At 35.0% G+C, this 22,215-nt stretch overlaps 1 long non-coding RNA gene across 1 annotated transcript in view; it reads right to left on the reverse strand.

The window, feature by feature from the left end:
* Positions 1–1,009: 1,009 nt before the first annotated feature.
* The window catches only part of LOC122687421, a 125,450-nt gene continuing 104,244 nt past the window's right edge, over positions 1,010–22,215 (reverse strand). Inside the window, exons 2-3 of the long non-coding RNA XR_006339140.1 lie at positions 13,935–14,030; positions 1,010–1,091 (exon numbers count right to left, since the gene is read on the reverse strand). This is a non-coding gene — a long non-coding RNA (uncharacterized LOC122687421). The remainder of the gene's footprint in view (positions 1,092–13,934; positions 14,031–22,215) is intronic.

Here is a 22,215-nt window from a genome sequence, read left to right on the forward strand (position 1 = left end):
TCACAACTAAGGAATTTACAGATTTAGAGAACTTACTTATTTTATAATGAACACTAAACCTGACTGACCCCTGACCCTAAGGAAGTCATATTTTCATACTGTATAATTAATGAAGGGCTTTCCTTGTGACTCAGCTGGTAAAGAATCCTCCTGCAATGCGGGAGACCTGGGTTTGATCCCTGGGTTTGGAAGATCTCCTGGAGAAGGGAAAGGCTACCCACACCAGTATTCTGGCCTGGAGAATTCCATGGACTGCATAGTCCATGGGATCGCAAAGAGTTGGACACAACTGAGTGACTTTCACTTCACATAATTAATAAATCTGGAGGGAGAGTATGTGTGTCTATATACACACAGACACATGCGCACACACACACACACACACACACACACATATATATACATATATCTTTATATACATAAAGATATAAAGATAATCTTAACAAAGGCTGTCATTGTCTTTGCTGGGAAAAAATGCAGAAATATGAGAAACCCATGGCGAATTATCTGGAACACCACTTTGAAAAATAATTATAGCAGTTTCTTCAGTCTAAAGGTACATGTACTCTATGACCAGCAACCCCAGATCCAAGTATTTTATCAAGGAGAAATAAATATATATTAACAAAAAGACTTGCACAAGAATGTCAATAGCAAAATATGTAAGTAACATATACCACTCAGTAATAATTCAAGCAACTCAATTAAAAAGTGGGCAAAAGATTCAAACAACATACACTTTATCCATAAGCCCATGTAAAGATGCTCTAAACCATTAGTCATTAGGAAATTACAAATTAAAACCACTATGCGGTACTTTCAAATACCCAACAGAATAACTAAAATAGGAATTTTTGAAAATACTGAAAATGCCAAGTGTTTGTAAGAATGGTGAGCAACTGTAATTCTCATACATTATTAGTGGGATATGAAATGGTGTAGTCAGTCCCTTTGGGAAATAGTTGGGCAGTTTCTAATAACATTAAATACCTATTTACCATACCTTTGTCCTTAAGCATGATGTTGCATCACATTGGTGTTGAAGGCAACAAGGGGAAAATCAATAGGACAAGCCATACATGTCTCTTTTCCTGGTTAGGAAAAACAAATAAATAAATAAAATTTGTGTAAGACATTCCCCAGAAAGCTTTTGCTTATACCTTACTATCCAGAATTGTGCCACATGGCCCAATCCTATCAATCAGAAAGGCTTGGAAAGTCAGTATTTTACTACTATAGTGGAGGAGAAAATGAGATTTGGGCATTGGTGATAAAGCATAAAAGCACTGAGATTGTGGGGATAATAGTTTTTTGCATCCAAGAGCACAGAGAATCTCATTCAAAATTTGTTTCCAGAACATTAAATAGAATTATCGTGATTTCTAAGGGAAATCCCTCCAGATAGATAAAATTTCTGTTTGTGTGTACATTAGAAAATGTTTGCCATGTGTTGCTTCTTTTCCATCTTTTCACAGAAAAGACAAGCCAAATTTCTACTCATGATTCTGTTAACAAGTGTTTAATACTGAATTTATTTAAAAATGGCCATAAATATAACAGTTCTATAAATATGTTTCAACTTTAACTATGTTAAATGAGCCATTTTACATTCCTAGAGCTCACAGGAGGCTGAAATGCATATTATGAGACAAATGAATTATATATAATATGGAAAAACACAGCTAATGTTCTAACTACCTACTATTTTGAACTTTTCATAGAGCAAGCAGTTTTAAAATCATTTCAAAAATCATTATAGTAAGTTCATACAATTATTCATAGATAACTAAATTTGTATAATTTTGATATAAAGCAAAACAGACTGCTCTTATGAAATTAAAAAAATAACCAGTTTGACTATGTATTCTATGGTCATTCTTCTAAATATAGCCTTTGTTTTCAGACAAATCAGTTTTATAAGGGCTTGCAATCTATATGAAATAGTATATCATGTTGCTTGACTTGTCAAGATAGACTGCTCTTCCTAATTACTCAACAGAGAGATAACATTGTTCCTCTTTTCACTTGTAGTCCACTGATGTGAAATTACCTGCTTTTCTCAAAATATGCCATGGTTTTTACTTTTAAACATATTGTTCCTAGTGTCTCAATTTTCTCCTCTACTTTCACCTACAATATTCTTTGCTAGCCAAATAAATTGATTCAAAAATTACTTCCTCTAAAGAACTTTTACTATCCCAATAATCTGGGGTTTGTTCCCTTCTCATAGTGTCCTTCCCTGGTGGCGCAGACAGTCTAGAGCATCTGCCTGCAATGTGGGAGACCTGGGTTCGATCCCTGGGTTGGGAAGATCCCCTGGAAAAGGGAACGGGTACCCACTCCATTATTCTAGCCTGGAGAAGTCCATGGACAGAGGAGCTTGGCAGACTACATCCGTGGAGTTGCAAAGAGTCATACATGACTGACTTTCACTTTTCATAGTGTCCTGCAGCCTCTGCATTGATCCCTTTCTGTTGTTTTATAATAGTCCTTATTCTGAAATTTCTTAGCCAGTAGACTGTGATGTTCTAACAGACATGCACTCTTTCCTTATTTTTTCCCCCAGCACTTAAACATAATGCTCTAATTATCATACCAACACAGTATATATTGATGAGAAAACCATTTAATCTTGTATATGCATGTATGATGGAGAAGGCAATGGCAATCCATTCCAGTATTCTTGCCTAGGAAATCCCAGCAACAGAGGAGCCTGGTGGGATCGCAGAGTTGGACATGACTAAGAGAATAATGAGCAAGCAAGCATGCATACTTATATGAATTTATGAAGTCCAATCACAATTTCTGGTACCTTCAGCTATCATATTATTGGTTGGCTAAAGCCAAACTTATGATTCTGATTAAAACTTGGTGAAATCATGATGAGTATCTGAGTAGGAATTTTTATGATAGAGCTATGTATTATTTAAATCATTGATACCCTCACTATTCTAGAGATTAGAAAGTAAACTCTACTCAACTAAATTTGTTAAACTATCTCCACTTGGAAACATAAGAGACTAAAGATATTTTCCAATTAATCCCACAGTGTTCAAATAAAAATCTGAGCCTGTTACTTTACTTAGAAAAGCATTCAGTAGTCTGATTAATTTTATGTGTCAGTTTGACTAAGTGATGCCTCAGTAGCTTCTAAGTGTGTCTGTGAGGGCATTTCCAGAAGAGATTAGTGTTTTATCATTAGACTAACTTGGGGAGATCAACCTCACTGGGGGTGAGCTTCATCCAAACTGCTGAGGGCCCAAATAGAACAGAAAGTCAGACAAAGGGTGGATTTGTTCTCAGCTTGAGCTGAGACATCTGTCTTCTCCTGCCCTTGCATATCGGTTCTCCTGGTCCTCTGGCTCTCAGATATGGATTGGGACTCACATCATTGACTCCCCAAGTTCTCAGAACTTTAAGTTTGGACCGGAGCTTTACCATTGTCTTTCATTGCCTTCCAGAGTGCAAACACCAGATCATAGGGCTTAGGTTTCATAAATGTGTGAGCCAATCCCTCATTATAAATTATCTATCTACCTACCTACCTATGTTCCTACCTACCTTGTATTGGTTCAGTTTCTTCGGAAAGCCTGGCTAATACAAGTAGTTTCCCTTAGCTCTTAGTGCAACAAGGCCCAAATGGTTATCACCATATTTGCAGCTATTCTCTAGCTTTTCCTCGGTTCTAATTTTCTTCCTCCATTAGGGTTTTCACATATGCTCTCCCAACCTGCCTGCTTCCACTCCTGATGTCAACGTGTCATGTTTTTTTTTTGAAAATATCATCAATATGTTATACTTTCCTTCTGATCCTTCTTTAATCATGTGATAACATCACAGTTGTGTGATAAAGATTAAGAATATCTTTATTGTGAGGAAATTATAGGAGTAGTCTTCCCCTAAGCCAGAAGAGAAGTGTAAAACGCATGGGAGGAAACAAACTCATCACTAGCTTGAGGGCATTATCTTGAGACTCCTCTATCCAGGGTCAGCCCCATTCTTCATGAAATCAGGATAGAAGACCAGAATATTAGTGTAGGAGATGAAAATAACACGAAGAGTTAGGGGAAATAAAAGGATTATCTTAACTTACATTTTAAAAATCTTTCCTCTTCCATTTGACCACCTGATTTTGTGCTCTTATGCTATGTTAAAATATGTTAAACTATGCTCAGTAGAAAATAGGTTAGTATAATTTTTTCAAACCTACATTTTGATTCAAGGAAAATGATTACTGATATCTGGCATCAAGTTGAGGTTAAAGAGGGAAGAAAGATCACATTTTTATATTCTCTCTATACATATTTAACATATACATACATATATATGCTTATAAATATACACACATGCATATATGTGCATGTATATGAATCATAATGTGAACCCAGCAGTTATATACATCATTCATGTAGCATCCAGCTATTTATCACTCATGAATCTTACATAGCTTTATCAATTTGCAATTTGCAAATGAAAATTGGTAGACAGAAAACCAAAAAGCAGGTGACAAGAGATTAAAATTGCTGGTTATTTTGCAAAATAAGGACTAATAAGGAACAAAAACTGAGAAGTTTAAATGATGGGGTAGAAATATCTTTAAGATCTAGAAGGAACAGTCATAAAAGAATGAATGTATGGTCGGTTTTAAATCAAGCCCCACTAGGTCTAAGGTCAAGAAGAGGAATGAAAAAATTTGTAAGATTATGCATATTTTGTTTAAGTATGAGAGTAAAAAAAATATTGTGATATTTATGTATATAGAATACTTCAATAATATAGAATCGCTTTACCTTTTGGATATAAGTGTTATTAAAAAAACAAACTATAGTGCATACTTTAAAACAAAGACATAATTTAATGGTGAAGAGTTCAGTTCAGTTGTTCAGTCATGTCTGACTCTTTAAAACCCCATGGACTGCAGCACACTAGCTTCCCTATCCATCACCAGCTTCTGGAGATTGCTCAAACTCATGTCCATTGAGCTGGTGATGCCATCCAAACATCTCATCCTCTGTTGTAACCTTCTCCTTTAGCTTTCAATCTTTCCCAGCCTCAGGGTATTTTCGAATCAGTCAGTTCTTCATTTCAGGTGGCAAAAGTATTGGAGCTTCAGCTTCAGCATCAGAACTTCCAATGAACATTCAGGACTGATTTCCTTTAGGATTGACTGGTTGGATCTCCTTACAGTCCAAGGGACTCTCAAGAGTCTTCTCCAACACCACAGTTCAAAAGTGTCAATTCTGGCGCTCAGCTTTCTTTATGAGCCAACTCTCACATCCATACATGACTACTGGAAAATCCATAGCTTTGACTAGTTGGACCTTTGTCTGCAATGTAATGTCTCTGCTTTTTAATGTGCTGTCTAGGCTGGTAATAGCTTTTTTTCCAAAGAGCAAGCATATTTTAATTTCATGGCTGCTGTCACCATGTGCAGTGATTTTGGATCCCAAGAAAATAATGTCTGTCACAGTTCCCATTGTTTCCCCATCTATTTTTCATGAAGTGATAGGGTCAGATATTATGATCTTAGTTTTCTGAATGTTGAGTTTTAAGCCAACTTTTTCAGTCTCCTCTTCACTTTCATCAAGAGGCTCTTTAGTTCCTCTTCCCTTTCTGTCATAAAGGGGGTGTCATCTGCAAATCTGAGGTTATTGATATTTCTCCTGGGAATCTTGATTCCAGCTTGTGCTTCATCCAACCTAGCATTTTGCATGATGTATTCTGCATATAAGTTAAATAAACAGGGTGACAATATACAGCCTTGACTGATTCCTTTCCAAATTTGAAACCATTCTATTGTTCCATGTTCGGTTCTAACTGCTGCATATTGACCTACATACAGATTTCTCAAGAGGCGGGTCAGGTGGGCTGGTATTCCCATCTCTTGAAGAATTTTCAGTAATTTGCTGTGATCCACACAAAGTCTTTGGCAAAGTCAATAAAGCAGAAGTAGATATTTTTCTTGAACTCTCTTACTTTTTCTATGATCCAACGGATGTTGGCAATTTCATCTCTGTTTCCTCTGCCTTTTCTAAATCCAGCTTGAACATCTGGAAGTTCTTGGTTCTCATACCGTTGAAGCCTGGCTTCAAGAATTTTGAGTATTACTTTGAACATTCTTTGACATTGCTTTTCTTTGGGATTAGAATGGGATTAGAATGAAAACTGACCTTTTCCAGTCCTGTGGCCACTGCTGAGGTTTTCAAGTTTGCTGACATATTGAGCGCAGCACTTTCACAGCATCATTTTTTAGGATTTGAAATAGCTCAACTGGAATTCCATCACCTCCACTAACTTTGTTTGTAGTGATGCTTCCTAAGGCCCACTTCACTTTGCATTCCAGGCTGTCTGGCTCTAGGTGAATGATCATACCTTCATGGTTATCTGGGTCACTAAGATCTTTCTTATATAGTTCTTCTGTGTATTGATGCCACCTCCTCTTAATATCTTCTGTTTCTGTTAGGTCCCTACTGTTTCTGTCCTTTATTGTGCCAATTTTGCATGAAATGTTCCCTTGGTATCTCCAATTTTCTTGAAGAGTTCTCTAGTCTTTCCCATTCTATTTTCCTGTATTTCTTTGCATTGCTCACTGGGGAAGGCTTTCTTATCTCTCTTTGCTATTCTTTGGAACTATGTATTCAAATGGGTATATCTTTCCTTTTCTCCTTTGCCTTTAGCTTCTCTTCTTTTCTCAGCTAATTGTAAGGCTTCCTCAGACAACCATTTTGCCTTTTTTCATTTCTTTTTCTTGGGGATGGTCTTGATCACTGCCTCCTGTGCAATGTCATGAACCTCTTTCAGTATTTCTTCAGGCACTCTATCAAATCTAATCTCTTGACTCTATTTACCACTTCCACTGTATAATCATAAGGGATTTGATTTAGGTCATACCTGAATGATCTAGTGGTTTTCCCTACTTTCTTCAAGTTAAATCTGAATTTTGCAATAAGGAAATCGTGATCTGAGCCACATTCAGTTGATGGTTTCATTTATGCTGACTATATAGAGCTTCTCCATCTTTGGCTGCAAATAATATAGTCAATCTGAGTTGTATTGACCATCTTGTGATGTCCATGTGTAGAATCATCTTTTGTGTTGTTGGAAGAGGGTATTTGCTCTGACCAGTATGTTCTCTAGGCAAAACTCTTAGACTTTGCCCTGCTTCATTTTTGTATTCCAAGGCCAAACTGGCCTGTTATACCAGGGATCTCCTGACTCCCAACTTTTACATTCCAACTTCAGCTTCTTTGGCATTAGTTGTTGGAAGATAGACTTGGATTACAGTGATATTGAATGATTTGGCTTGGAAATGAACAGAGATCATTCTGTAGTTTTTGAGATAGTTCCCAAGGACTGCATTTCAAACTCTTGTTGACTATGAGGGCAACTCCATTTCTTCTAAGGGATTCTTGCCCACAGTAGTAGATATAATGGTCATCTGAATTAAAACTCACCCATTCCAGTCCATTTTAGTTCACTGATTCCTAAAATGTTGATTTCCACTCTTACCATCTCCTGTTTGACCACTTTCAATTGACCTTGATTCATGGACCTAACATTCCAGATTCCTATGCAATATTGTTCTTTACAGCGTTGGACTTTACTTCCATCACCAGTCACATCCACAACTGGGCATTGTTTTCACTTTGGCTCCTTCGCTTCATTCTCTGGAGTTATTTCTCCACTCTTCTGCAGTAGTATACTGGGTACCTACCAACCTTGGGAGTTCAGCTTTCATTGTGATATATTTTTGCCTTTTCATACTGTTCATGGGGTTCTCAAGGCAAGAATAATGAAGTGGTTTGCCATTCCCTTCTCCAGTGGACCACGTTTTGTCAGAACTGAGGTTAACAAGTGTAGGTCCTATTGCAAATGTGCACTGATACATATCTGCTATATTTTTATGTAACATGTCCATGCCTATATATAGCCCTAACTTTCTTGCTACCCAAGATTTATATATGTAGTGTATATATATGTTTTATGTATATATATATATAGTTACATACACACATACATAGTTCAGCAGTAATCCTTTTTGTGTGCACAGAGCTGCAGGGGGACTATTGAGCATGTAAGAGCTGTGCTTTTCTACCTAGTAATTGGGATTTAATAGAAGTATCTTGGGAACAGTTGAATGATTTACAGATGTTCTTTGTACTTATTTATTAATTTCAACTAATATATTTTTAAACAAAGGCAATTTACCACAAAATTTAAATTTTTTTTTACAAATATCTGTTCATGTAGTTTGACTTTTTTTCAGGATGCTCCAATGGTTGCCTTTCTTTTTAGAATCAAAATAATTTTAGGTACTCAATGTGTTTTAAACACCATCACCAACCATCCTTCTGCTGAGCACCTTTCCTTGAGATTACAACTTCTGAACAATCATTCAGATATGGCAAAATTCGATAAAGATTGACATGTCTAAAGGACAGCATTTGCCTGGCATTTTACCTCTTAATACTTTTCAATAGGATTTTCTTTGATAGTAAGGTGTTCTGTAATCTGAAAACTCAGTGTGGTAGTTTGTGTGTTTTCTGTGCATTTCAAATATGACTAGGGAGGTTTAAAATTTTAAATTTCAAATTAAACTGTTTTAAATTTCACTTAAATTTAATTAATACAAATTTAAATATAAGGGAATTCCCTGGTAGCTCAGTTGGTAAAGAATCTGCGTGCAATGCAGGAGACCTGGGCTCAATCACAGGGTTGGGAAGATCCCTGGAGAAAGAAATGGCAACCCACTCCAGTATTCTTGCCTGAAAAATTCCATAGACAGAGGAACCTGGTGGGCTACAGTCCATGGGGTCCAAAGCCCAAATTTAACTAATGTAAATTTAAATATGTGTAGCTGCACATGGCTTGTGGCAACCATATGGTAAAAACAGTCTACTCTAAAACTAAATAAAAAGTTTTTTCCAAGTCAGAGAACAAAAAAGCCAGCTTTATTTATGCTTTATTCCTTTATCTGACCTGCCATTCAACATTACTATTTATGGTATTGTTGTTGAGTCACTAAGTCATGTCCAATTCTTTGTGATACCTTAGACTGTAGCACAAAGCTCCAATAATTTGGCCACCTGATTCAAAAAACCAACTCCTTTATGGTAAACTCATTATTTTCCAGAATTGCACTAATTAGAGAGTATTCAATCATGAAAACATTGTATTTGCCAGAGGAAGACTCTAGGGTGAGCAGCACTATTCCCCATTCCCCAAGACACACTCAGATTACATGAAAATACCTGTAGGGGGAAGATAAGCAACAAAACATAGACGTGTCATATTTCTATGTCTGTGTGTTTAAGAAGTGGGTGTGTCCATATATGTGAGCATGTTTATATGTTTTTGAGTCACTGACTAGATTTGCTGGTGCAGACTCCAGGAAAAGGATATTTGTGTAAGAAACTGAACAGGGAATGTCTTAAGATTGCAGAAAGAAACAATTTTGAACTGAAATGTAGTTGCAAAAACTACTTCAACTGGTCCTACAGGGAGCTCTGGGCTCAGTGTGCAAGGTGGAAGATTGGAGAGAGGAAAAGAGAGGAATGTATTCATCCTTTAGTGTCATTCTACATTTTCCCCCTGAGGTGGTATTATGTATTTCTTATCTTGGAAAAAATACATATGGTTTCTTTATATGTAAATCATTTATATATATAAAAGATATAGGTAACATTTATCTTTCTTGGCTATGCCAAAATATAGAATCTGGAAGGAATATCTAAACTAGTTTGAATGATTGTAAAATTAGACTACAATAGTATATACATCATAAAGTTAAACCATTTAGTAAACTTAATTGCTTGACCATTTTGATGGAGCTTTCTTGCAGAAAAGTATAGATATATAATACCATTATAAATATAACTATAGATGTATAATATGATTGGGCTCTCCAGGTGGTGTTAGTGGTAAAGAACCTGCCTACTAATGCAGGACACAGAAGAGATCCAGGTTCGATCCCTGGGTAGGAAGATCCCCTGGAGGAGGGCAACCCACTCCAGTATTCCTGCCTGGAGAATCTCATAGACAGAAGAGCTTAGCAGACTACAGTCCATGGGGTCACAAAGAGTCGAACATGACTGAAGCGACTTAGCATACATGCATGCACATAATATTATTACATCAAGCAATACTTATTAAAAGGAGAAATTGGCTTTCACAATAATTTATAGCAGTAGGGTATGTTCTGTATCTTCCTAAGATATTTAAAATAAAAGTTGAACTGTTAGAATAAAAATTATCAGACAACTTCTGAAAAACAACCAAGAGACAGGAAGAAGAACCTGAACTGTATTCATTCTAGAAATGAAGGAAATAAGTTGTGATAATAATAATAAAATATCTTTGGTAACAATCACATGTGAGGATCTTATTCCACTGATTTTTTTTCACTTTTAAAAATTCTGTCAATTATTCGCCAAATGCATATCAAACCTCAGATTTCCTGTAGTTTACTTTATTGACACTTTTTACTGGGGTTTCAATAAACTGGGTTTTTGTATCTATTCCAACCTAACATGTGGCAGACTGAGTTATTCAGAAACAAACAGCAAGTCATTCCTCTCTTCCTAGATAGAGTACTTCTCATTTTTCAAAATCATATTCCAGCACACGGTAATGCAATCATCATGCTGAGACTGTCAGTAATAACCCTCACTACTCAAGTGGCTTCTTTGAACAGCTGCTCTGAAACAATTTAAAATCCCATATTCCTCAAAAGGATAACAAATAATGACTATGACTATTGAAACATTGGAGATCTTAATGAGATACTGTATAAAGACGTTTACATGATAACATCAGTGCATCAGCAAAGAGTGCCCATTTCTGTACATCACACATTTATTATTGTCTTTAAACTTTTTGGGAACATCAAAGACATCATGTGTTCTCTACATACATTCAAAAACATGTGAACTTTGAGCATATATTAAGAAATATAGAGCATGTTTTTCCATTTCCATGTATCATTTCAATTCTCCATGCACCAGTGTTTCTGACATAAAACACTGTTATAAAATGATAGAAAACATGAGAATCTAAATTATGAATTTCAGACTTCAGTTAAGTTCAGTTACTCAGTTGTGTCTGACTCTTTGCGACCCCATGTACAGGAGTATGCCAGGCTTCTCTGCCCATCACCAACTCCCAGAGCTTGCTCAAACTCGTCCATTGAGTTGATGATGCCATCCTTCTATCTCATCCTCTGTAGTCCCCTTCTCCTACTGCCTTCTATCTTTCCCAGCATCAGGGTCTTTTCCAATGAGTTAGTTCTTCACATCAGCTGGCAAAGTATTGGAGCTTTAGCTTCAGCATCAGGCCTTCCAATGAATATTCAGGACTGATCCTTTAGGACTGACTGGTTTGATCTCCTTGCAGCCCAAGGAATTCTCGAGTTTTCTCCAACACCACAGTTCAAAAGCATCAACTCTTCAGTGCTCAGCTTTATGGTCCAACTTTCACATCCATACATTACTGCTGGAAAATCCATAGCTTTGACTAGCTGGACCTTTCTCGGGAAAGTAACGTGTCTGCTTTTTAACATGCTGTCTAGTATTGTCATAGCTTTTCTTCCAAGGAGCAAGCATCTTTTAATTTCATGGTTGCAGTCATCATCTGCAGTGATCTTGGAGACCAAGAAAATAAAGTCTCTCACTGTTTCCATTGCTTCCACATCTATTTGCCATGAAGTAATGGGACCGGATGCAATAATCTTTTCTTTTTTTGAATGTTGAGTTTTAAGCCAGCTTTTTCACTCTCCTCTTTCACTCTCATCAAGAGGCTCTTTAGTTCCTCTGCTTCCTGCCATAAACTTGGTGTCATGTGCCTATCTAAGGTTATTGATATTTCTCCTGGCAATCTTGATTCCAGCTTGTGCTTCATCCAGTCCGGCATTTTGCATGATGTTCTCTGCATATAAGTAAGTAGGATGACAGTATACAGCCTTGATGTTCTCCTTTCCAATTTGGAACCAATCCATTGTTCCATGTCCGGTTCTAATTGTTGCTTCTTGGCCTGCATACACATTTATCAGGAGGCAGGTATGGTGGTCTGGTATTCCCATCTCTTGAAGAAATTTTCAGTTTGTTGTGATCCACACAGTCAAAGGCTTTAGCATAGTCCATGAAGCAGAAGTAGATATTTCTCTGGAGTTCTCTTGCTTTTTCTATAATCCAAAGTATGTTGGCAATTTGATGAATTTCAGGCTTATGGAAAAAAAATTTTTTGTAACTCATTAACATTTTATATGGCTATTCAATGCCACAAATATCATATCAATTCAATTTTGCAAAAATATAACTCATAGATTAAATAGCTTGATAAAAATTCAGACAACAGAAGGAAAAGAGAGATAACAACTATTGAGCAATATAAGTTGATGAACACTAAACTCCTTTATGCTAGAAGGTAAATATGATAGAAAACAGTTTTCAGCTTTCTACTCAATTCAGTACAGTTCTCTGTGTTGGTTGGATTCATTATGACCACATCATTTTGTTCATTTGCTCAGTTGTGTCTGACTCTCTGCAACCCCATGAAACTGCAGAACATCAGGCATCCTTCACTGTCTCAAACTCATGTCCATTGAGTTGATGATGACCACATCATACTTTTGCTTAATAATTCTGACTTACAGCAAACACGCACAATTAGATTATCTTTGCAGTGTTAACCAAAGGATTTGGGATCCTCTTCAACTTAATGCATTGTTGGAAAGATTGGTTTTCTTGCAGCTGGATAAAGCTTGCCTCAGGAAAGAGAGTCTGTCCTTTACCACTAAGCCTTCTTTCAGAGGATCAACTGATTTGATCATGCTCACACAAGATAAACTTCCTTTTATTAACCTAAAGTCAACTGATTGCAGAATGTAATTATATCTGTGAAGCTTCCTCACTTTTCCCTTTAATTCTTGATAAGTTTTGAAATTAAATAGCTTTATTAGATAGCTTTAAGTTGGTTACTTGATTTTTTTCCCGAAGATTAAGTATGTATTTTCAATTCCTGATTTCAATACTTTCTCATCAAAAGTGTTCTTGACTTTCATGTAGTTTTGACTCTTTTAATTTTTTTTTTTATTTTGTGAATTTTTTCACTTGTCTCTTTCATCCCCCATATTGCATCCTTTATGCTACCTCAGGTAATTTTTTTCCTCTAAGATAGATTTTTCTGTTATGGTTTTTCTCAGAGTTCCATTAGTTTCTCTAGTTTGATATATTGTCCCTTAAAATTTTTCACAAAAGTAAAATGACATTGACTTATTATATATTTTCTAAAAGTGTAATGATGAAATTTTTGGTCACAGTGCTTACATTTCTCTGTAGTAGGTTTTTTTTTTTTTTCTTTCCAGTGAGTACAACCATTTGGATGTTCATTATTTTATTTTGTCCATACATCTTATTGATTCTATGGTTGATATTTTTCATTTTACTTGTATTCAAATAATGTAATTAGTTCCTAACCAACATTGATCAGGACAACTAGGGTGATATAATAGTAAAGGAAAGATTTGTTTGTGAAATGAAAGCAACTATTTAAGTATAGTCTCTTAATCTTAATTTCTGCCAATAGTCAGCTGCTTATAGGCTACTGCTTATAATGCAATATGGTTCTTCCCCACCAGTCAGCCTCCCTGCAGAACATACTTTCTTTAATGACTTCTCTTTGGAATTGCTCATACATAGACAACTTCCTGAAGCTTTTTCATGCCAAATGAGGTTGGAAAGAGGAAACACTGTCACAGCCATAATATATGTCCCCTGTTTCAAATAAGCAATTTTGGTTTTGAATCTCAAACTGTCTCACTTAATTCGGAGAAATGCCTCAATCATACTAGTCTGAAGTTTTCAGCCATGGGTACCTTTTGTTGACATCTTTCCAAACCATTACCTATGAATAAATTGACCTCCATTTAACAGACTTACCCCATATAATAGTGTCAGAATATACAACTCTTCCTGTTATTGTTCCAAATATACATTGCATTTCATATTTTTGTCCTTCTTGATTTTAGGAGATTTCTGAAAGAAATGAAGGAAAAGACAATGAAAAGGCCACATACCCCATGAAATTTTAAACGTTATACCTCTACTTGGGACTGGCCCTGTGGTTCAGTGGTAAAGAATCTGCCTGCAATATAGGAGATACAGGAGACATGGGCTTGATCCCTGAGTAGAGAAGATACCCTGAAGGAGGGCATGGCAACCTACTCCAATATTCTCACCTAAAAAATTCCATGAACAAAGGAGCCTGGTGGGCTACAGTTCATAGGGTTGCAAAAAGTCAGACAGAACAGAGTGACTGAGCATAAGCATGAGCCACTCTAGAATTCCAGGCCTACCTAGGATATTGTCTTAATCTAGTCAGTACTCCTAAGGTTCTCTAGTCTTGCTAAAGAAGATCCTTTTTACTAGTCTTATTTTGTATTTATTGATAGTTAGATAGCTTAGTCATTATAGAGCTCAAAATGAAATCTTGATTTTTTTCTCAGTTTTGAGTTAAAGTTTAGTTAGCTATTATCCAAGGTTTAAGCTATTTTTTGAGCATTGCTTCAGATATTCTTTGCAACTGGTTAAAAAAAAAATCCATTTGTTGCTGTTTATCAGCTAAGTTATCCCCAGCTCCTTGCAACCTCATGACTGCAGCACGCCAGTCTTCTCTGTCCTTCAGTATCTCCAGAGTTTGCTCAGACTCATGCCTGTTGAGTCAGTGATACTATCCAGCCATTCTTTGCTGGGCCCTTCTCCTGCACTCAATTTTTCCCAGCATCAGTCTTTCCCAATGAGTTGGCTCTTCACATCAGGTGGCCAAAGTATTGGAGTTTCTGCATCAGTCCTTCCAATGAATATTCAGTGTTGATTTTCTTTAGGGCTGACTGATTTGATCTCCTTGCAGTCCAAGGGACTCTCAAGAGACTTCTACATCACCACAATTTGAAAGAATCAAATCTTTGAAGCGCAGCCTTCTTTATGGTCCACCTCTTACATCTGTACATAACTGCTGGAAAAGCCATACTTTTGACTATACAGACTTTTGTTGGTGCAGTGATGTCTCTGCTTTTTAAAATACGCTATCTACATTTGTCATAGCTTTCCTTCCAAGGATCAAGCATCTTTTAATTACAAGGCTGCAGTCACCATCTGCTGTGAATTTTGAGCCCAAGAAAATAAAGGCTATCACTGTTTCCATCCCCCCCACTGGTCATGAAGTGATGGGCCCAGATGCCATGATCTTAGGTTTCTGAATGTTGAATTTGAAGCAAGCGAATCTACTCTCCTCTTATACACTCATTAAGAGGCTCTTTAGTTTCTCTTCATTTCTTCCATTAGAGTGGTATCATGTGCATAATTGAGGTTGTTGATATTTCTCCCAGAATCTTGATTCCAGCTTGTGATTCATCCAGCCTGGCATTTCACGTGATGTATTCTGCATATAAGTTAAATAAGCAGAGTGACAGTATACAGCCTTGATATACTCTTTTCCCAATTTTGAACCTGTTCTGTTGTTCCATGTCCAGTTCTAACTGTTGCTTCTTGACCTGCATACAGGTTTCTCAAGAGGCATATAAGGCAGTCTGGTATTCCCATCTCTTTAAGAATTTTCCACAGTTTGTTGTGATCCACACAGTCAAAGGCTTAGGCATGGTCAAAGAAGCAGTTTTTCTGGAATTCCCTTGCTTTCTCTATGATATGATGAATGTTGGCAACTTGATCTCTGGTTCCTCTGCCTTTCCTAAATCCAGCTTGTTCATCTGGAAGTTTTTGTTCCATGTACTAGCTTCAAAGATTTTGACCATAACCTTGTCAGCATGCAAAATAAGTGCAATTGTGCAGTACTTTGAACATTCTTTGGCACTTCCCTTTTTTGGGATTGGAATGAAAACTGACCTTTTCCAGTCCTGTGGCCACTTCTGTTTTCCAAATTTGGAGTTTTCCAAATTTGCCAACATATTGAGTGCAGCATTTTAACAGCATTATTTTTTAATGATTTTAAATAGCTCAGCTAGAATTCCATCACCTCCACTAGCTTTGTTCATAATGATGCTTCCTAAGGCCCACTTGACTTCACATCCTAGGATGTCTGGCCCTAGGTGAGTGTGAGTGATCACACCATCATGATTATCTGGGTTGTGAAGATCTTTTTTGTACAGTTCTTCTGTGTATTCTTGCCACCTCTTAATATCTTCTGCTTCGGTTAGGTCCATACCATTTCTGTTCTTTATGAGCCCATCTTTGCATGAAATGTTCCCTTGGTAGCTCTAATTTTCTTGACAAAATCTCTAGTCTTTCCAAATCTATTGTTTTCCTCTATTTCTTTGCATTGATCGCTGAGGAAGGCTCTCTTATCTCTCCTTGCTATTCTTTGAAACTCTGCATTCAAATGGGTATATCTTTTCTTTTCTCCTTTGTTTTTCCCTTCTCTTCTTTTCACAGCTATTTGTAAGGCCTCCTCAGACAGCCGTTTTGCATTTTTGCATTTCTTTTTCTTGGGGATGGTCTTGATCCCTGTCTCCTGTACAATGTCATGAAACTCTGTCCATAGTTCATCAGGCACTCTGTATATCAGATCTAATCCCTTCAGTCTATTTCTGACTTCCACTCTATAGTCATAAGGGATTTGATTTAGGTCATACCTGAATGGTCTAGTGGTTTTCCCCACTTTCTTCAGTTTAAGTCTGAATTTGGCAATAAGGGGTTCATAATTTGAGCCACAGTCAGCTCCTGGTCTTGTTTTTGCTGACTGTATAGAGCTTCTCCATCTTTGGCTGCAAATATAATCAGTCTGATTTTGGTGTTGACCATCTGGTGATGTCCATGTGTAGATTGAAATATATTGAAAAGAAAGCATCACAATATTTTTCAAAGGATATCCAGTTATCCAATAAATATATTCTGCACATATATGCAGGGAAAGATAATAATAATTCCACAAATGTTGTGAAGTAATTAGCCTCCAACTAATAAAAATAAATGGAAAAAAAAAAGGAAAAAAAAATAAAATCAGTCTCATATACTACTGAAATTCAAGTGTTAATATTTCAATAAAATCACTAGCCCAGTAAATATTTGAAAAAACTTGTTTGTATTCCTGCTTGAGTATATCACTGAACTTTTATGAAGTGCTTTATTATTAGGGATTAACTATAATATTACCTTTTAATGGAATCATAAATCTTTAATTACAGTTCAATAGGTTGTTGACTTAAATTGCTTTTTGATTGAAACAATTCTATTATATTATATAGAGTATGAAGAAAGAATTTCTTTTCACTGAAATAAATATCCTAATTTCTAAAGGTAAAATAGATGAACCTTGCAGTACATATCATTTTGGGGTGGCAAAACTGTACATTACCTTTTTTTAGCAAGGAGATGTTCACCTCTGCAGTGTAACATTATTCACATGCTTTTTATTGAACAGGAGAAAATCAGAATGGGAGGAAAGACTTTAAAGACCATTAGTTTAAACCACAAATGGAATCAGGATTTCTTTTCATTGCATCTATAGGGTTCAATAATATTAACACAACAATAGCAATAATAGCAGCAGCAGGAAATGTTTGCTTAAACATGTTCAATTTAGTGTATATACAAATCATATTTAATATCTTTTCCATAGGGAATCTAATTTATATACATACATTTATATATAAATATGCTTATATATATGCACACACATGTTTATGTGATTTAACATATTTAAATTAAAAGATATGCCAGTTATTTAAGTGTAAATATAATATCAGATCAGTTTTATCTTAATATTTTCAATCTAACAGGATAAAAAGTATTTTGCTAAGATGCATCTTGATTCTGAATATCATCACATTCTTTTAATTTTCTTAACCTTTTTCAAGTAACAAACCTTTTTCAGTTTCATTATTATCCTATATAAAATTGAGAAGACTGATAATGGGCCAATAGTAAGAAATAATTAAATAATGAGTGAATCATTCTTAGTATATCCTGAGAAAAGTGTTGGTTGCTCAACATGTCCAGCTCTTTGTGACTGCATGGACTGTAGCCCACCAGGCTCTTCTGTCCATGGAATTCTCCATGCAAGAATGCTGGAGTGGGTGGCTATTCCCTTCTGCAGTATACTCTTGGTCATTGTAAATGTACAAATAAAGGCTCCATTTCTTATTCCACTTATATTCCAAATAATTATTACTAAAATTTGTAGTAAATACTTATTCAAAAGTTTATTATGCCAGGATTTATCATAGGTATGCAAAGTTTATTCAATATTTCAAAGTAAATCAACAGTATTAAAAGAAAAATTACATGATTACATATGCAGTAAAGCATTTGGCAAAATCCAACACCTATTCATGATAAAAACACTCAGCAAACTAGGAATAAAAGGGAACTCCTTCAACTTGTTAAATAATATTTACATAAAACCTATAACTAACATCATCTATACATTCTTTGAAATCTGAGTAAAACTCCTGGCAAGTTATCAAATGCACAAGCTGATTACAGAAATAAAAGACAGAATAGCCAACACAATAACTGAAAGAGAAGAACAAAATTGAAGAACTGACAATACTTGACTTTAAGACTTACAGTTACAAAACTGTGTGGTATTGGTGAAAGAACAAATAGGTCAATGGAACAGAAAAGAGAGTCCAGAAACAGAGTCTTGAAATGTAGTCAACTGATCTTTGACAAAGGAGCAAAAGCATTACAATGGAGTAAAGAGAGTCTTTTCAACAAACAACTGGACATCCATATTAAAAAAAATAAATCTAGATACAGATTTTATACCCTTCATAAAAATTAATTTAAGTCGATCACAAACCCAAATGTATTATTGAAACTCAAAGTTATAAAACCCCTAGGAGATAACATAGGGGAAAACCTTGGGTAGATGACCTTGGGTATGGTGATAACTATTTAGATAACAATGACAAAGGCGTGATCCATGAAAAAAATAATTTTTGAATTGGACTTCATTAAAATTAAAACTTTCTGTACTAGCTAGACTATGTCAAGAAAATTAGAAGATGGGCTACACCCAGGAAAAAATATTTGTAGAAGACACATCTGATAAAGAACTATTATCCAAAATATACAGAAATCTCTTAAAATTCAACAATAAGAAAACAAACAACCCCATTAAGAAAATGAGCCAAAATCTTGACAAGTGCTTCACCAATAAAGATGTAGAAATGACAAATACATGTATGAAAAGATGCTTCACATAATAAGTCTTCAGGGAACAGCAAATTAAAATAGCAAGATTTCACTACTTCACTATTAGGATTATCTAAAGAAGAGACACCATCAGTGCTTAATATTTTAAATTTCCAAGCTACGTACAAAGTTTAAAGATATTGAACATAGCCTCTCTTTTGAATTGATTTTTCATGTGAACATAGTTTGGCCTTCTTATCCACTTGTTCATTTTGCTGATTGCAAAATATTTTTATTCCACTCCAATCTACCTACTTCATATATTTAATCGTACAATATCAACTCATTTGATTCTGAGAAACATGGCATAGAATATACATTTTATAAAATTCTAAAAGATAAATCCTGTAAGAGAAATCATTTAGGTGACCCATTATTATATGATTAAATCACATTGAAGAAGAAAATATTTTATAGCATATTATATATATATATTTAAAATGAAAATTAACTTCAAATGTTTATCATCATTCAAAGATAGGGAAAGGATTATTAAGTATTTAGTGTATGCAACATGTGAAAAATGCCATATTTAATTTTTATTCAAGTATGTGACATACAATATTTCACTACATTCATGTTTACACCATAGCAATTCTATGCCTATATATATTAAGAAAGGATTACCACCATAAGTCTAGTTATTATCTGTAATCATACAAAGTTAAGAAAATATTATTAACTATATTCCCCATGGTGTAGATCATATACCCATGAAGTATGTACTTTATAATTGGAAGTTTATATGTCCTGACACCACCCCCAATTCATTTTTCCTACCCCCAACCTCCTCTCCTCTGGCAGCAACAAGTATATGCTCTGTCTATAAGTATGGTTTTGCAGGGTTTAGGGTTTATTCATTTGGGTTCGATTTTTTAAAATTCCACATATAAGTGAAATCACATGGTATTTGTATTTGTTTGACTTATTTTACTCTGCTTGACTTATTTTCAATCTTGTTACTAGTAACCAGTCTCTCCAGATTTTCCATTTCTTCATGTTTCAATCTTGGAAATTTGTATGTTTTTAGATATTTTTCTATTTCTTCTGGATTGTCCAATTTGTTTGCTTATAATTATTCATAGACATCTTAAGATCTATATTGTTTTCATTTGTATCATAGTGTCCTTTGATTTTTAATAATAGTTATTGAGAATAATAAATATCCACTGTTTAAAAACAGTAATAATTAAAAGTAGCAATGATCTAACTGTTTAAAAACAAACACAGTCATATTAGCAAAGCAGTGTAAATAGTTTGCTAGCTCCACAATGAATACAAACAAGTATGTTGCCAAAAATCAGGTACCCTGGATTACACTTGGAATAATGAAAGAAAATATCTAATTTTCATATGAATATATGAATTCAACAACTAGAACAGGGTGGTATTTTTAATAAAATGTAGTTTTTAATAAAAAACTGCATCAGCTACTCTATGCCTTACTAGGAAATGCAAAGATAAATGAGATATAGAACCATTTCTCATGCAAAGGAACATATACTTTATTGTAGGAGAATGGCACATCCTTCAAGTACGTAGATAAATAGTAAAGGGAGAAGATACTTTCTAAATTAAAAAAGAGACACAGAAATACAGAACAGACTTTTGAACTCTGTGGGAGAATGTGAGGGTGGGATATTTCAAAAGAACAGCATGTATACTATCTATGGTGAAACAGATCACCAGCCCAGGAAGGGATGCATGAGACAAGTGCTCCGGCCTGGTGCACTGGGAAGACCCAGAGGAATCGGGTGGAGAGGGAGGTGGGAGGGGAGATCGGGATTGGGAATACGTGTAAATCCATGGCTGATTCATATCAATGTATGACAAAACCGACTGGAAAATTAAAAAAAAAAAAAAAAAAAGCATGTGCTATATGGAAAGTCCATTTTACTTCAATATTAAAAACTCTTCTTCCTATCTCCCTGTAACAGAATATGCAATGTATTTAAAAAAAAACACACACAGTAACTTGTATTTTTCCCTTTAAGGGTAGAAAAAAATATTCACAAAGGAATTACTGTTGCAAAATTATCTCAAAATATTTTATGGGAAAAAAGTACATTCTGAAACAGTATTTAATATATGAGCCTTATTTTGTTCAAAACTAAAATGTGTGTGTGTGCACATGTAGAAATAAACCCTTATTTGAGTGTGTTTTCCATAATTATGGTTGTTTTTCAAATGCGCTACTGTTGGTTTATATTCTCTGATACTCTCTTACATTCTCTGACTTTTAGTAGTGATTTTACATGTATGTAATGTAAACTATATTTTATATAAATGTGACATTTATAACATATTTTATTATATATTATAAATATGTATATATGTACACATGTATATATATACATGTATATATATATATATAAAATAAGTGTAAGGAATACATAGTTTAACCATGAAAATCACTGATTTGAACTGTGTGGGTCCACTATACACAAATTTTTTTTCAATAAATTTAGTATTAGAAAATTCACTGTTGGATAAATCTGGTTGTAGAAGGAGGGCTGACTATGGGACATGAGAGCATGGAGATTTTGGTATTCACAACTGATTCTGGAAGCAATCTGCCATAGGTACAGATGTTGGCATGCTTAAAAAACCCAGTGCTGTTCCAGGGTCAACTGTTTATTAGTTTTCAAGTATTCCAATTAGATGTTAGAAATATAGGGTATTTTCCTGAATGTAGAAGGACAGACATGTAAAGATATATTAAATAAGTTTAAATCACTCTGTTGAGTGGGAGTAGCAGTTATTGAAACTATATAATAATATCAGTATAAAAATAGTCACTGATGCCTACAGGTCAGATTAAAGGCAAAAAGTGAAGAATTAAACATGGATAGAATACAATTAAAGAAAATAGAAAACTATTTATTTTCCAAGGTATCATACCTGCAAAATAGAAAGAGAAAATCTCAATTTAGACCTGGGAAATATTTAAAATAGCTTATTTAGGGTCATAAAATATACTTGGTACATCACTGTATTTTAAAATGAT

The sequence above is a fragment of the Cervus elaphus genome, chromosome 31 (assembly GCF_910594005.1).
Source record: "Cervus elaphus chromosome 31, mCerEla1.1, whole genome shotgun sequence".
NCBI lineage: Eukaryota > Metazoa > Chordata > Mammalia > Artiodactyla > Cervidae > Cervus > Cervus elaphus.